General features: G+C 42.9%; 1 protein-coding gene across 4 annotated transcripts in view; it reads left to right on the forward strand.

Moving 5' to 3' along the window:
* Positions 1-7,539: 7,539 nt before the first annotated feature.
* LOC132384849 (ORM1-like protein 3) overlaps positions 7,540-17,589 on the forward strand; it is a 43,706-nt gene continuing 33,656 nt past the window's right edge. For 3 of the 4 annotated variants that reach the window (XM_059956433.1, XM_059956432.1, XM_059956435.1), the window contains exons 1-2: positions 7,553-7,691; positions 10,528-10,597. The gene's annotated coding sequence lies outside the window, so the exon portion shown is untranslated. Of the gene's footprint in view, positions 7,692-10,527; positions 10,598-17,589 lie in introns of all 4 variants that reach the window. The other variant, XM_059956434.1, reaches the window with a different exon arrangement.

Below are 17,589 nucleotides of genomic sequence, written 5' to 3' on the forward strand. Positions count from 1 at the left end.
CTTGCTTGCCTCAATCTTCTTAGGAAGTGGAGATGCTGCTGTGTCTTCTTGTTCAAGGAGGTGATCAGTGATGTGAACTCCCAGGAACTCGGTGCACTTCACTCTCTCTATGGAGAAGCAATGTATTTACAGAGGGGGAATGGTTCGCTTGCGCCTTCCGGAAGTCCACAGTGATTTCCTTTGTCCTCCCCAGGTTCAGACTTAGGTTGTTCTTCTCACACCAATCCACCAGTCCCTCCACTTCCTTGCTATACTCCATCTCGTCATCATTCTTGATGAGGCCAACCGCTGTTGTGTCATCCACAAACTTGATGACACGGTTTGAGCTGGATCCTGTAATGCAGTGTCAGCAGTGCGAACTGCAGTGAACTGAGCACACAGCCTTAGGGAGCACCAGTGCTCAGCGTAACGGGACGGGAGATGTTGCTTCCCACACGGACTGACTGTGGCCTTACTGTTAAGAAGTCCAGTATTCGATTGCAGGGGGAGGTGTTCAGACCCAGCGAGAACAGTTTCCCCACCAGTTTCTGGGGTATGATGGTGTTGAACGCTGAACTGAAGTCTATAAAGAGCAGCCTGGCATATGAGACCGCATTTTCCAGGTGGGGCAGGATAGAGTGGAGGGCAGAGTCTATTGCATCATCAGTGGATCGATTTGAGTGATGTGAAATGGAAAGGGTCCAGTGTAGCCGGGAATATGCAGTAAGGAATGAGCACATGAAACTGCCCTAACTAGTTGATTTGTCATTTCTGCGGAAGCTGAGGAGCTCCCTCTTTCAAATACCTTCATTATGTACACTATCCATCACCCCAACCATTTGCTTCCCTGCCATTGGCAAACAGTGGTTTCAGTGTATGTCATCAAACAAAACACACTGTGGTTAATTGCCTGGATTACTTCAGCATTACCTCCCAAACCTGCAACCTCTACCACCTGGAATGAGAAAAGCAAATGAACTCAACCAGCTGTAGTTCTTTCTGTATACAGAAGTTCCAATTTCAAAGTAAATTTGTTATCAAAGTATATATATTACCTGAGATTAATTTTCTTGCAGACATTCACAGTAAATACAACGAAATACAATAGAATCCATGAAAAACCACACATGAGATGGACAAGCAACCAATGTGAAAAAGGGAACAAACTGTGCAAATTCAAAAATAATTAAAAAAACAATAAAATATTAATAATAAATAAATAGCTAGATAAATATATAAATAAATGGACGGGTGAATAAATAAATAAATAGCTAGATAAATAAATAAGCAAGCGAGCGAGCAAGCAAGCAATAACTATTGAGAACAAGATGAAGAGTCCTTGAAAGTGAGTCCATAAGTTGTGGGGCAATCACAAACAAGAGAAAATCTGCAGATGCTGAAAATCCAAGCAACACACACAAGGTGCTGGAGGAACTTAGGTCCTACCGAAGGATCTCGGCCCGAAACATTGGCTGTTTACTCTTTTCCATAGATGCTGCCTGGTCTGCTGAGTTCCTCCAGCATTTTGTGTGTGTTCCATAGGTTGTGGGAGCAGTTTAATGATGGGACGAGTGAAGTTGAGTGAACTGATCCCCTCTGGTTCAAGAGACTGATGGTTGAGGGGTAATATCTGTTCCTGAACCTGGTCGTGAGGGTCCTGGGGCTCCTGTACCTCCTTCCTGATGGCAGCAGCGAGAAGAGAGCATGACCTGGATGGTGGGTTCCTTGATGATGGATGTTGCTTTCCTGCGACAGCGCTCCTTGTTGATGTGCTCAGTGGTGGGAAGGGCTATTCCTGTGATGGACTGGGCTGTATTCACTACTATTTGTAGGATTTTCTGTACAAGGGTATTGGTGTTTCCATACTAGGCCATGAGGCAACCAGACAATATACTCTCTATCACACATCTCTAGAAGTTATAACTGCTGTGAAATTTCTGTTGAATGTAATGCCTTTGAAATGCTGTTACTTTGTAAGATAGACTATTTACATCTCCAAACATTCTCCCTTAATAAGGAGGATACACCTAAATGTTTAGGAAAAATTTGACTGCATGAAATAACATTCTTCAAGCAATAAACATAATTAAAATCAATATAAAACAGCTAAAGTAATATTGAAGCATATAGCATTTCCAACCTTGACAAAGTGATATAATTTCTGTCACTGTGGGAAATTCAATACATTCCCCACACTGACTCTGGTGTAATATTTCACTAAGGTTGCTTAATTTTTTAAGATCTGCATACAATGAGACTGATGGCAGGATTTGTAGGATCCTTGAGACACTCTGAACACTGCTCCCTAAAAGGGGATTGGGTTTAAATTCATTTGTGTGAGCAACCCTTACAGGGGCATAATTTATTGTTCATCTCTGGCTCTCTTTGGAGATGCAGTGACATGGTGATGAGAAGGTGTACAGGAGTGAGATAGATTGGCCGGTTGACTGGTGTTGCGACAATAATCTTACACTCAGTATCAATAAGACCAAGGAATTGATTGTGGAAGGGGAAATCGAAGGAACACGCACTAGTCCTCATTGAGGGGTCAGCAGTGGAAAGGATGAGCAGTTTCAACTACTTGGGTATCAACATCTCTGAAGATCTATCCAGGGCCCAACATATTGATGCAATTACAAAGAAGGCCCGACAGCGACTATACTTCATTAGAAATTTGAAGAGACTTGATATGTCATCAAAGAATCTAGCCAATTTCTACAGATGGGGAGCATTCTAACTGTTTGCATCACCATCTGCTATGGAGAGGCCACTACACAGGATCAGAAAAAGCTACAGAGGGTTCCAACCTCTCCCCAGAGTTGAGGACATCTTCAAAAGGCGATGCATCAAAAAGGCAGCATCCATCATTAAGGGCCCCCATCACCCAGGATGTGCTATCTTCTTATTACGAGTATCAGGAGATACAGAAATACTATACGTATGTGTGTATGCAGGTGCATGGAAGCTATGATGAGGACACAGGGAAGTTGCAACATCCAAGTACCTCCAAAGAGTGAGTCCGGTCCTAATAGGCCAGCTGAATGGGAAGAACAAGATCAGAGCCATCAACACATTCGCCCTACCAGTCACCAGATACCCAGCTGCAATAGTGTGCTGGCCTGGACCAAACTGGAAGCCACTGACATCAAGACCCGGAAATTACTAACAATACATGGAGGATTCCACTCAAAGTCCAACATTGAGTGACTGTACGCCCTCCGGAATAAAGGAGGATGGGGACTTGGAAGTGTCAAGGCCATGGACCTGGAAGAAATGCGAAACATCCATGAGTATGTCAGGAAAATGGCCCCTAAGGATGACCTGCGAGGGGAATACCTCAGACAGCAGGCAGGGGACATGGAAATGGAAGAGGGTGAAGCAGACCAGAGGCCTTGGCAGGACAAGCCACTGCACGGGATGTACCATCGCCAGGTATCAGAGGAGGCTGACATAAGAAAGTCCTACCAATGGCTGGAAATGACAGGGCTGAGACAGCACAGAGACGCAGCTCATGGCTGCACAGGAACAGGCGCAGAGTGCAAGAGCAATAGAAGTAGGGGTCTCTCACACCAGACAAGACCCAAGATGCAGATTGTGCAAGGAATCCACTGAAATCATCTAGCACATGGTAGCAGGGTGCGAGATGCAGGCAAGGATAGCATACCCTGAATGGAACAACCAAGTTGCAGGAATTGTGTACAGGAACATCTGGGCTGAGTATGAATTGGACACTCCCAAGTCCAAACGGGAAACACCTGAGAAGGTAGTGGAGAATGACAGAGCTCAGATCCCGTGGGACCTCCAAATACAGACTGATAAGCAGGTACTAGCCGACCAACCGGATAAAGTAGGACAAGGAACAGAAGAGAGCAATTTTAATAGATGTGGCAGTCCCGAATGTCAGTAACATCAGGAAGAAGCTGGAGAAATACCAGGGTTTGAAAGAGCAGATAGAAAGATGTGGGAGGTTAAAGCCAGAGTAATCCTGGTGGTGAGAGGAGCACATGGAGCTGTGACACCCGGACTGGGAGAGTGGCTCCAACAAATCCTGGGAACAACATCTGAGATCTCGGTACAGAAGAGCGCACTACCAGGAACAGCAAGGACACCGTGCTGAATGCTCAAACTCCCATGCCTCTGGTAGAGGGCCCGAGATTGAGGGAAAAATACACACCACCCATAAGGAGTGAGGCAAAAGGAAAGGATAGCTGTGTGCATACATCTACTGATGCTTCTGGACACATCATCAGTGATGTTCCTGGAATCATCGGGTGTTTTGGGTCTTTCAAAATCATACACCCTTCTCCAGGTGACCCAGCCAGGGCTGATCAGACCCCACCTTGTGTCCAGATGGCTAACTACACGTGATTCCATGGCTCCCCTCTCTTGAGCCACAGCCACCTTGAGGCCTTCTCTGCCCCATCGGTGGTACTGCGGATGGCTCTCCTCTTCCTCTCTCCCTCAATGCCTAAATTGCTGTAGGCACCGGCTGAGGAACGGGCTGCAAATCCCCTACAACCAACCTCCACTGGGAGACACCTCGCTCTCCGTCCAGCCTGCTGGCAGTTGCTGACCAGTCCTGCATACTTAGATAGCTTCCTTTCAAAGGCCTCTTCCAAGTGATCTTCCCATGGGACTGTCAGCTCCAGCGTCACCACCTGCTTCGTAGACTCAGACACAAGGACAATGTCTGGTCGCAGGGCCTCTATTGTGGACTGAGAGTGGTATGGGGGCAGGGAGAGGGGAGGGAGCAAGAAGCACCAGAGAAGACATTGTAATGATCAATAAACCAATTAGTTGGAACTAAATGACCTTGCCAGGTGTCTTGGGGCTGGAAATGTCTACAGCTGCCCCACCACCAGCCTCCCCCAGTGCACCCCTCCCCCCCGCCCAGGCAGTCCTTCTCTGCCACTTGTCCCACCCCACCCCCACCATTCCCAACATCCTTTGCTCCCACCAGATTTACAAACTCACTCTCCGCTCCACATTGACAAATACAGTACTATGCAAGTCTTAGGCAGCCAAGGTATAGATATGCTTTAGACGTTCACACAGTACTGCTGCAAAACAACAAATCTCACAACATATGTCAGCAATAATAAATCTAATTCTGATCCTGAATCTGGAAAGGGAATGGTGACCCACCTTCCTAAAATGCTTCTTAAAATCTCTTACTATCTTTCCTTTCAGTTAGTCCTGACGAAGGGTCTCGGCCCGAAACGTCGACAGTGTTTCTCCCTGTAGATGCTGCCTGGCCTGCTGTGTTCCACCAGCATTTTGTGTGTGTTGTTTGAATTTCCAGCATCTGCAGATTTCCTCGTGTTTGTTCTAAAATGCTTCTTTCTGTGTTGTGACACCATAGTTTTTTAAAAAACTACTTGACTTATTACATTTTTTAAGAAGAATCAAGCACATTGATTTGTGTCTGATGTGAGTAAAGATGGAGGATTCCCTCCCTAAAGGGCATTTGTAAAACATGCAAATTTTTATGAAAATTTTCAGCAATTTTTGGTCATTGATACTTATTGTTTTGGATTTATTTAATCAACTGAATTTAAATTTCCCAGTTGCCGCAAAGGGGTTTGAACTCACATTCTGGTTACAAAACTACTTTATTATCTTATATTTCTAACAATAAGGAAGGAGGTCCTGTGGCACATGCCTGCTCTCAGTTGAACAATTCATGAATCTCATCAGTCCTTTTCCTATATATCTGTGTTTATTCTGTTTTGCATGTACCCATCAATTCCCCTCAGCAACCTTTACTCATGGGTAATTTAAGCAGGCAATGAACCTACTAACACATCTTTGGGATGTATAAGGAAGCCAGTGCTGTAAGTGGGAGAACATGCTGATTTTGCACAGACAGCATCCAAGGTCAGGATTGAACCCAGTTCACTCAGATTCTGAGGCAGCAACACTAACTGCTGCCCCAGTGAGTTACCGTGTATCATTATAGCTTAAAGAAGGGAAGAAAATATCCTCAATAGTTTGCTGAGACTTACTAGCTAGAGTCACGTATGTAGAATAGCTGGAGTCCACATTGTAGCAACAGGACATTTAACTTACTTAAATTACTTATGAACAACAGGGGCATTTCAAACACCATGAGGAAGATTATCTTAAGCAGCAAGTACTTATAATCTGGAATAAGTACATAAATAGGAGAAGTTTAGAGAGCTATGGGCCAAATGTGGGCAGATGGAACTAACTCACTGGGCAACACAGTTGGCATTCACAAATTGGGCCATAGGGCCTGTTTCCATATGCTATGAACTTCTATAGTTGTTGAATGAGATATTAAACCAAGGGCTGTCTGCACATTTAGATGGTGTACAGTAAAAAAATTATATGGCATTATTTCAAAGAGCAGGGAATTTCATCTAGATGTCCTATCCAATATTTATCCCTCAATTAATATCATTGGGAAGCACATAACAATACAGCCAATGGGCCCATGCAAGATAATTGGGGAACAACCTCTTTAGTCCTGTTGGTTCTCCACTACCTGTAGAACACCCAATAAAATCCTAATCAATCACAGACAGAACTTGCAAATTCCACACACACTCAGCCCTCCAGGTCAGCATTGAACTGATGACCAAAATCAGCAGGTCATGATCACATCACTGTTTTTGAGAGCTTTCTGTGCAACAATCCTACTAAAATAACAGTAAGTACATTTCAAACATTTTGTGGCAAACTCAGGCATCCCACCTCTCCCAGAAGTTCTGGGAGTCTCCCGCATATTGATAGCAGCTCCCTGACCCGTGCATATTATATACAATATCCCGGAAACCGATTCTTTTGAGGGAGATGGGGGAAGGGGGAGGGAGAGGGGGAGACCTGCCGTGCCATGGCAGAGTGTTCCAAAAAAAGAAAATATAAAACGTACTTCACCCCAGACTACACTGAGATGTACTCCTGCCTAATAGGGGTCAAAAATAATGACAGTGTTGCTGGCTGCACTGTTTACAACAGTGATTTTTCTATTTCCCATGGTGGGTTAAATGACTGTAAAAGACATGTTGAGGTGAGTTTAACAGGTGTCATTCATTCATTAGCATAGCTAACGTTGTTTAAACGAACTGGCTAGCTGCTAAGGAGCTACTCTACAAGGAATACTCAACATATATATGTGTGTGTGTGTGTGTGTTTGTATAAATAGTTTCAATATGTGATCAAATAAATTGTTGTGTTGTATCATAATCAAATGTCCTGTATACACACACCTTGGAGGTTGACCGGGGGTTGCGGGGGGCGGGGGTGGTGGTGCTACCTCCCCGAAATCAGTTTTTGCAGGGTTGGACGTCTGCAAACACTTTGGATTTTCTAAGATTGTGAAATATGCTACTTAAGTCTTGCCAGTGTTTAAGATTGATTTAAGGAGAAATGAGAGGTGAGGGCGCAAAGATTTTCAAACCCCAGTGCAAGCTGACATTCTCTCACCCGAGGGGCGCAGTACGCTGATTGACGGGTGAACCAGATGGCGTCACGGCGCGCTGACATCAGAGAAGGGGTGACGTCAGGAGCATGGGGGTGGGGTGGAGTGAAAAGTCGGCGAACAGTCGGAGGCGATCCGCAGCGGGGTTCGGTTGAAGTGGCGAGTGGGGCAGAGTAGAGGCTGAAGGGAGGGGGAGGGAAGGGGCTGACAGGAGCCAAGGGCCGGCCTCTGGGCGCCCGCTGTCATCACGTTAATAGCCCGTTTGCAGGTAAGTGAGGCCAGGAGCTCGGTGCTACCGCTGTCAGGAGAGAGGTTGTTGTAGTTAAAGCCACGGGCCAGGGTGTGGGGGGAGGGAGGGGGAGCAAGGCTGACGCAGACAGACGGGCACTGACTGCCACAGGCACACAGACAGACGGGCACTGACTGCCACAGACACACAGACAGACGGGCACTGACTGCCACAGGCACACAGACAGACGGGCACTGACTGCCACAGACACACAGACAGACGGGCACTGACTGCCACAGGCACACAGACAGACGGGCACTGACTGCCACAGGCACACAGACAGACGGGCACTGACTGCCACAGACACACAGACAGACGGGCACTGACTGCCACAGGCACACAGACAGACGGGCACTGACTGCCACAGACACACAGACAGACGGGCACTGACTGCCACAGGCACACAGACAGACGGGCACTGACTGCCACAGACACACAGACAGACGGGCACTGACTGCCACAGGCACACAGACAGACGGGCACTGACTGCCACAGGCACACAGACAGACGGGCACTGACTGCCACAGGCACACAGACAGACGGGCACTGATTGCCACAGACACACAGACAGACGGGCACTGACTGCCACAGGCACACAGACAGACGGGCACTGACTGCCACAGACACACAGACAGACGGGCACTGACTGCCACAGACACACAGACAGACGGGCACTGACTGCCACAGGCACACAGACAGACGGGCACTGACTGCCACAGACACACAGACAGACGGGCACTGACTGCCACAGGCACACAGACAGACGGGCACTGACTGCCACAGGCACACAGACAGACGGGCACTGACTGCCACAGGCACACAGACAGACGGGCACTGACTGCCACAGACAGTACATCTCAGACAGACAGGCTAATGTTGTCCGTCAGGTAGACTCATGTGGGCAGGCTGACGCAGGCAGATTCTTGCAGACACAGATGGCTTTCATCATCGTCAGGCCTTGACCTCCAGAACTCTTCTGGCCCAACAGATGTTTGAAAGAGGCAAACTTGGATGAGAGAACAATTTTAAGTGTTGCCATGCTGTGTGAGTGACTGAACCAGTTTTCCAGAGAACTGAACAATTGATTTGGAGGCAAAAGTTTAAATCCCCCCCCCCCCCCCACCGCCCCGGAACAGCAGAGCAGGAGAATTTAAGAATTGTTTTCAGTAATTGGATTATTGAGGGATAAAAATCTGATTTGGGGAGAGAGAACTGTCATTCTTAGCTGATTTGATCAGTACTTTTTTCACTCTGAAATCCATTAAAATGGAGTATCCTATGAAATATCCCATAGACTGATTGGAAATGAACTGTTGGGATTATTCATGGCCACGATTGCTAAAGCTTATTGGAAATATTTTTTGTGTGAATGTTGCTTTGCAGCCTTAAGTTACAATACAAATGGTGTGGTGCTATCTTATATGGCAACATGATTGCTGTTAAATAAAGGCTTTGATTCAATCCCAGAACATTTTACATCTGCCATTGAGTTCTCAATTGACTGATTGAAAACAAAATCTTGCAGTTGCTTGCCATGTGTTATGCTGAGCCTGTTTCCCTTGCTGGGGTATTGAGAACCCTTTGAATCTAGGAAATGAAGAGACCAGTGCTGCATATCTAATGGACCAAATGGTTTAGAATTACAATAGATGTGTAAAATAGCTAGACTACTCTGGGGGCTGAATTTTGGAAATGTAAATGCTGTGGAGAAATTTATTAAAGAAGCTATTCATCTCGTTGTGCCTGTGCCAGTTTCCTTTTCGAAAGGGGATAGTGAGTAGCTCTCGCTTCCCACTCCCACACATGTTTCCATTTCTGAGTATTTTCCAGTTTTCTTTTGAAAGCTACAGCCTCATTTCTGCCACCTTTCCAGGCAGTGAATTCCAGATTGCCTTCATGACTTTGTATTTGCAGGGAGTTTTTGTGTCAGAATAGTGGAGTATTTTCAAGCAGACATATGATAAACTTTGGCTTGACTTGTAGCAACTCAGCAAATTATGTTATCTGCATTGCTTTTGAATTTCTAATGTTAATAAATTGAATAGTGGTTTGTGAGTTTTAGTGTGAGAATGATAGCAAATCAGGCTAATAATTGAATCGTTGCTGATCTCTAGAATAATCCTTCACTAAGTTAAAGTACTGCCACTATGTCTTAAGGGATAAATAGCCTTTATCATTCGTACCAGTGTTCTAACCACAGAGTATGCAATACATGCTCTCCATCACCATATCTCTCAGAGCTGTTGGTTCATGCTAGAGAATATTCCTCTTGGCGTTCTCTGGAAATTCCTTTCATTTGAAACGTGATGGAGTAGTGTTGACAGAATGGCAGATTTTGAAGTACACTGCAACGAAGCCAGATTTCTTTCCGCTCAATTTTGTTTTACAAATTCAGTCATGAGGCATGGGCTTTTGCTGGCAAGGCAATATTTTATGGCCAATCTGACATCCTTGAGAAGGTGGTGGTGATGATTTGCCTAGTTGAATTTTTCCACTCCTTCTGGTGAAGGTAGTAGCACATCTGAGGGTTACAGTGACTTAATGATTAAACAAAACCACTATATATTCAAAATGCTGGAGGAACTTAGCAGGCCAGGCAGCATCTATAGAAAAGGGAAAACAGTCAACATTTCGGGCTGAGACCCTTCATTAGGACTGCTTGAGGGGTCTCAGCCCAAAACATCAACTGTGTGGATTTCTAGCATCTGCAGATTTTCTTGTGTTTGGACTATATATCCAAATTAGCATAGTGTGTTGATGAAAGGCAGCTTGGAGTTAAAGTATTTCCAGGCACCTGATACCCTTGTCATTCTAGGTGGTTGAGGTCACTAGATGGGAGATGCTGTTGAAGAGGCCTTGGCAGATTACAGGAGTGCAACCTAAAGGTAATTAATTTTGCAACAAGTCCCTCTACAGGGAGATTGGGTATAATAACTTTAAATTATGTTTAGCATAACATGTTTAAAGATTATAAACATGGTAGCATTGTGGTTAGCATGTCACTTTGCAGTACCAGCAACCTGGGTTCAATTCCCATTTCAGCTTGGGAAAGTTTGTACTTTCTCCCTGTGACCTCATGGGTTTTCTCTAGGTGCTTTGTTTCCTCCCACATTCCAAATGTATACTGGTTGGTAGGTTAATTGGTAATTGTAAATTATCCCATGATTAGTGTAGGGTTAAATAGCGGATTGCTGAGCGGCACAGCTTGAAGGGCCTACTCTGTGCTGTATCTCAATAAATAAAAATGTTAGTGTCTGCCTTTATGCAAGTCATAACTGTGATTTCTCAGAAATTGTGCACATCAATCTTAAGTCAGTAGATAATTCATAGAGCCCCAAAGTTGAATTGCCAACTGTTTTTTCTTTAGAATCTGGTCTTTTAACTGTTGATATTTGTGATGTAATTTTCTCTCCAAGCTTTAATAGCACAGTCGATTATAGCTCCGTCCAAGGCATCAGTTACTACTTTCTCTGATTATTGAATTAATAATCACAGCAGTGTCCAGTGAAGTTTGCAAGTCTGGTCCATTTTCTGTGAGTTTCTACAGAAACTCAAGTAGATAGAAAAGATTAGTTGCGATAAGCAATGTCAACTGTTAGCTGTCTTTTCAGCCTATTATCTTGATCAACCCCAGTTGGTTATTGCTTAAGGCTTTAAAACGTGAAATCCTAGACACTCTTCCCAAATGGTGTAGTATTCCGGCTTTTGCAGCCCAGACTTGACTCCAGTCAGTTATTAACTGATTTTTTTTAAATCACTGTGCATGTTGGAAGTCTGGTATTAAAAACAGAAAATGTTGCAAAAGCTTAGTAGATCAGGCAGCATCTGTGGAAAGAGAAACAATTAATGTTTTAAGCCTAACTGGGAAAGACAAAATGCAAATTGGTTTTAAGTGGCAGAAAGAAGTAGAATGGTCACAGATGGATAAGACAAAAGGAGTATCTCTGTTAGAATGACCTCAGGGTTGTTGTGGGAATAAGAAGTTAATAAAGTAATCTGGTAGGTAGATTAATGAGACAACTAACATGAACAAAGAAATTTAAAAGATGTGAGAAAGAAAACATGTTCAAACAAATGTAAAATGTGGAGCAATAGGGAATGTTAATCATGTTTCCCTGTGATGGCAAGGGACAACAGAACCAAAATTACAGATGGATGACCTGTGGCAAAATTGGCTAATTTTGATAAAAAGGTTGCTTAACACGCACAAAAGAGAGCTGAGGTTCTGTTCCTAAAGTTTACATTATGCCATGTATAGAGGTTCAGACAGCAAAGGAGCGCTGTCAACTTTCTCCTGATCTTTTTTTTTAAAAACTCAACTGTCTATTAAATCCACAAAACATTACATAGTGATTTACGTAGAGAGGACCATTAAGACTCGGTGCTCTTTGGAAAAGTTTGAAGTGAAAGCTTGTATTTCTCGGTTGTAATCTTTACTGAAAATTTAGGATGCTGTAACTGGCCTTGGTTCGGTGCTGTGAAAGGGAAGAAACATTCCTCCTTCAATCATCTCTGCTGTAATTGAGTGAAAATTGTTGTTTCATGAGAACTGGAGGAGGCTTGTCATAATTAACTTGCTAACTTATCCAGAACTTTTTGAGTGTTTAAATGCAAATATGTTACCCCAAACGCGCAACTGTCTTTAAGATTGCACAGCAGATGGGTTGGTAACAATGCAGGTAACATTTTTCTGTTTGTTTTCCATCTCTGTTTCATTGAGAATAATTAATATTTCAATAGAGAAATGGAGTTCAAAATCCTTCAATTTGCAACAGTCAGCTATGATGACTAAACTGCTATCAAAAGATTAAACAAAGTCAATTTTGTTACTATTTCAGCTAGGTTAACTTGGCACTATGTATGGAAAATATGCTTAACGGTAATTGCTGTCAATGCAGAACTCTGCTGCTTTTGGAAATGTATGCTCCAAAATTATGTAACTAAGTATGTGTATTTTTTTAAGTGTTCTGTTTAACATATTTCAATGTAAGAGATTGACATCAAGAGTTTGTTTATCAACTGTACTGGTGCATATTTTTTCTAGTTCTACATTTCATTTTATGTATACATTTTTTCATACTGTGAGACTACTATATAGTTCAAGGACTTTCTGTGTTATCAAGCAGTTTGCGAACCGTGTAATCTCATCATCAGTCTATCTAGTCAAAGTGTCTCTTCCAATAATGTATTTCCATTTGGTTTGAACTAAATAAAATATTGGAACATAGAATACCCAGGGGGAAATTAAGCTGAAACTAAGGGTATTGGTTTTAGAACAGCAGTAGTCAAATGCTTCTTGCTACCAGAGAATTAGGATTATGCCAAGATTTGTCCTTGAGGTCAATTTTTGTGACATTGATTTTTTGATGACGTACTGCAAATGATTTGTGGGGCTGTGGTTATCTGAGGCACTCTATACAATTAAATTATATTTCTGCTCACCCACCCAGGGTTCTCTCATCAAAGGAAAATGAAGTGATTTAACCAGCCTTGGTATATCGTCAAGTAACATTTGATCTATAGGAGATGAGTGTGGTTACAGTGTAGGGCAGTCCATATATTATCTTTTTAGTGGAATTAGTACAATTCAGGATGTGATAACACTATTGACACCCTTGAGCCACAGTTGGGATTATTAAAATTTACAATGGCTTTGATACATCATGTACCATCTTCCTGTCATGGTTTTCCATAGTTCCTGTAAAGTCAGTAAAGACAATTCCTTTGATCTAATCAGAGTCCAACAAGCGCCATGTGATAAATTGTTTTATCCTTTCTATGTTTTATGAAGTGAGGGGACATAAATATAAGGTGTTTTGAGAAACAGTAAGGGTAATGCCAGAGGTAGTTTTTTAAGTAGCGTGGAAAGCACTGCCAGTGTTGGTAGAGGCAGATACATCAGGAACATTTAAGAGACTTAAATAGGCACAAAGATGGAAAAAATTGGAAGGAGGGAAGGTTAGATTGATCTTAGAGTAGGTCAAATAGTGGGCACAACATCATGGGTCAAAGGGCTTGTACTGTGCTGAACTGTTCAATGTTCTAAACCTGTAGCCTACCACTCCATGGCATAGCATATTCTAGTCTCAGTGCATGGCAGTCACAAATCAAACAATCTCTGCAGTGAAGGAGCTGTGACAGCAATAATCATACTTTCAGCTAAAAAGCATATAGGATCTGAGGACACTTCAAGGAAAGAAAGGAAACTTGGGAAAAGAAGGTCATGAGTTGAATCAAAGTTTTCAGGATGATCACCAAGTCTATTTCTTTAGGAATAACTTAAAGTACCATATCAGAGCCACTTGTGGTTGCTCTCATTGCAATTCTGACAGCTGTAGCCTTGAAGAATGACACTGATTGTGATCATTTCTACTTCTGCTTTGTGGGCGTTGACAATAGCTCTTTATGTGGCTGTAGGAATCCAAAATAGCTCTCACAAAATATACCTAGCAGCAAGAGATGAAAGGGATGTAATAATATGATACTGGCACGTGAGTATCCATTCTATTTTCAAAGGCTGTGATTGACTGCACAGTCCAATTACACAAGGTGGGATGATGCTGAGGCATGAAGACAAGATTGTAGCCCCTGTTGCACATGTCGAAATAAAGCAGTTATTTCATATAATTGCCCAATGACTGTGCAAAATAATAAGACACAACAAATATTTTTTTTAAAAAAGCATTGACAAAACTAATTACAATTTAACATTTCTAAATCTTAGGAGTTTTATTGGAACATAGAACATTACAGCACAGTACAGACCCTTTGGTCCATGATGTTGTGCTGGCCCTTTACCCTACTCTAAGATCAATCTAACCCTTCCCTCCATTTTTTATCATCCATGTGCCTATCTAAGAGTTTCTTAAATGTCTCTAATGAATCTGCCTCTCCCACCACCCTGGCAGGGTGTTTCATGCACCCAGAGCTCTCTGTGTTAAAAAAACAGTTTGCCTCTGACATCCTCCCTAAACTTTCCTCCAGTCACCTTAAAATTATGTCCCCTCATATCAGCCATCTCCACGCTAGGAAAAAGTCTCCGGCTACCCACTCAATGCCTCTTATCATCTTGTACATCTCTATCAAGTCACCTCTCATTCTCCGTCATTCCAAAGAGAAAAGCTTTGGCTTGCTTAACCTATCCTCATAAGGTATGCTCTCTAATCCAGGCAGCATCCTGGTAAACCTCCTCTGCGCCCTTTCTAAAGTTCACTGTATCCAGTGTATACAGTGTATAGGTAGATTCCATTACAGGGTTCAAACGGCACATAGAGAAGTTTCTCCAGTAATTATCGATGTGCTGTAGAAAACCTCTAGTTTCCATTCTTTGGGGCAGAGCGGTATTTGAAGTACATTTACTATAGTATATTCACATTATAGGTACTGTTCTTTGCAAATCTTTAACATCAGTATAATTTTTAAGCTATTCAGAAGTAATAACATGTTTTAGACAATAGGCAATAGGTGCAGATGCAGACCATTCGGCCCTTCGAGCCTGCACTGCCATTTTGAGATCATGGGTGATCATCTACTATCAATACCCAGTTCCTGCCTTGTCCCCATATCCCTTGATTCCCCTATCCATAAGATACCTATCGAGCTCCTTCTTGAAAACATCCAGAGAATTGGCCTCCACTACCTTCCGAGGCAGTGCATTCCAGACCCCCACAACTCTCTGGGAGAAGAAGTTTTTCCTTAACTCTGTCCTAAATGACCTACCCCTTATTCTCAAACCATGCCCTCTGGTACTGGACTCTCCCAGCATCTGGAACATATTTCCTGCCTCTATCTTGTCCAATCCCTTAATAATCTTATATGTTTCAATCAGATCCCCTCTCAATCTCCTTAATTCCAGCGTGTACAAGCCCAGTCTCTCTAACCTCTCTGCGTAAGACAGTCCAGACATCCCAGGAATTAACCTCGTGAATCTACGCTGCACTTCCTCTACAGCCAGGATGTCCTTCCTTAACCCTGGAGACCTAAACTGTACACAATACTCCAGGTGTGGTCTCACCAGGGTCCTGTACAAATGCAAGAGGATTTCCTTGCTCTTGTACTCAATTCCCTTTGTAATAAAGGCCAACATTCTATAAGCCTTCTTCACTGCCTGCTGCACTTGCTCATTCACCTTCAGTGACTGATGAACAAGGACTCCTAGATCTCTTTGTATTTCTCCCTTACCTAACTCTACAGCATTCAGATAATAATCTGCCTTCCTGTTCTTACTCCCAAAGTGGATAACCTCACGTTTATGCACATTAAACATCATCTGCCAAGTATCTGCCCACTCACCCAGCCTATCCAAGTCACCCTGAATTCTCCTAACATCCTCATCACATGTCACACTGCCACCCAAATTTGCTGATGTTATTCTCAATGCCTTCATCTAAATTGTTGACATAAATCGTAAACAGCTGTGGTCCCAATACCGAGCCCTGTGGCACCCCACAGGTTTTTATATGCAAATATTTACTATATATAAGTTAAAGCAAGATTACTTATTGTACTTACCCACATATTGTATCTGGGATCAAACAGTGCAGAGGAACTCAGAATCACAAGAGATTCTGCAGATGCTGGAAATCCAGAGCCACACACTCAAAATGATGGAGGGACTCAGCAGGTCAGGCAGCATCTGTGGAAAGGAATGAAGAGTTGATGGTTAGGGCTGAGACCCTTGGTCAGGACTCGGGGTGAAGAAGTGACTCAGCCTGAAATGTCAGCTCTCTATTCTTTTCCATAGACGCTGCTGACCTTCTGTCTTCCTCCAGCGTTTCGTGTGTGTTGCAGAGTTGCTCGTGTTCCAGTAACTCTACTTCAATTGAACTTTGGATTTTTTTTTTGAATGTTTGTAGAGGAGATTTTCTATTGTGCCATTAAAGTACTTAAAGACTTCCTTTTGATTTGCTATATCATCTCATTATGCAAGGAGGGGAATATTAGTTTGCATGGTTGAATAATGTACAATAGCATTATTTAAGGCAGCTTAATGGTGAATATCAGCTGGAGTTATTAAGACTTCCGTTCAATAATGGTACCTAAAGAAAATTATACTTTTTACAGGTTGTCACATGAGTTAAATTAGTGCAAATGCAAAATTATCATCTTTACAACGCTGCAAACTCATTGTTAGTGAGGCCGACTTAAACATTTCTCAGATGGTTGACAGCTCACTGCTGTGGCATTAGTCTGATCTTGTAGTGACTATTCACTACTCACCATATCATTTTTGATTTACATTAGTGATTTTTCCAGCTTTTATTTGGAAAAGAAATGCTATGGAATACAGTAGTTTGTTTCTCAACCATTTCATTCTTGGCTTTGCAAATGAGAAAGTCTTATTGATGCACTCAGGGATCTTCTGCAGTTTGGATCGAAACAAATGGGGAATTACCTTACTTTGAACAGCTCTATCCATTCTTGGCAATTAAGTTTCTATGGAGAATTAAAGTTCCAAATGGAGAAAGTTAATAAACCCATGTAGTTTCTTTTAAGGTCTGGTTAGGGATAGTCAGTGTGACTTTGTGCATGGAAAATCATGTCTCATGAACTTGAGTATTTTGAAGGGGTGACCATGATGATTGATGAGGGCAGGGCGATGGATGTCATCTACAGTAACATTGGCAAGACCTTTAACAAGTCCAACATTTTAGGCTTGTGTGGAAGGGTGGCACACATGGGATCCAGTGTGAGCCAGCCAATTGGACACACAATTGGCGTGGTAATATGAGAAAGAGGGTGGCATTGGAGGAATGTTTTTCGATTTGAGGCCTGTGACTAGTGTTGTGCTTCAGGCATCAATACTCGGCCCACTGGTGTTTGTCATATATGTTAATAATTTGGATGAGAATGTAATTGGCATGATTAATAAGTTTCT

The sequence above is a fragment of the Hypanus sabinus genome, chromosome X1 (assembly GCF_030144855.1).
Source record: "Hypanus sabinus isolate sHypSab1 chromosome X1, sHypSab1.hap1, whole genome shotgun sequence".
Lineage (NCBI taxonomy): Eukaryota > Metazoa > Chordata > Chondrichthyes > Myliobatiformes > Dasyatidae > Hypanus > Hypanus sabinus.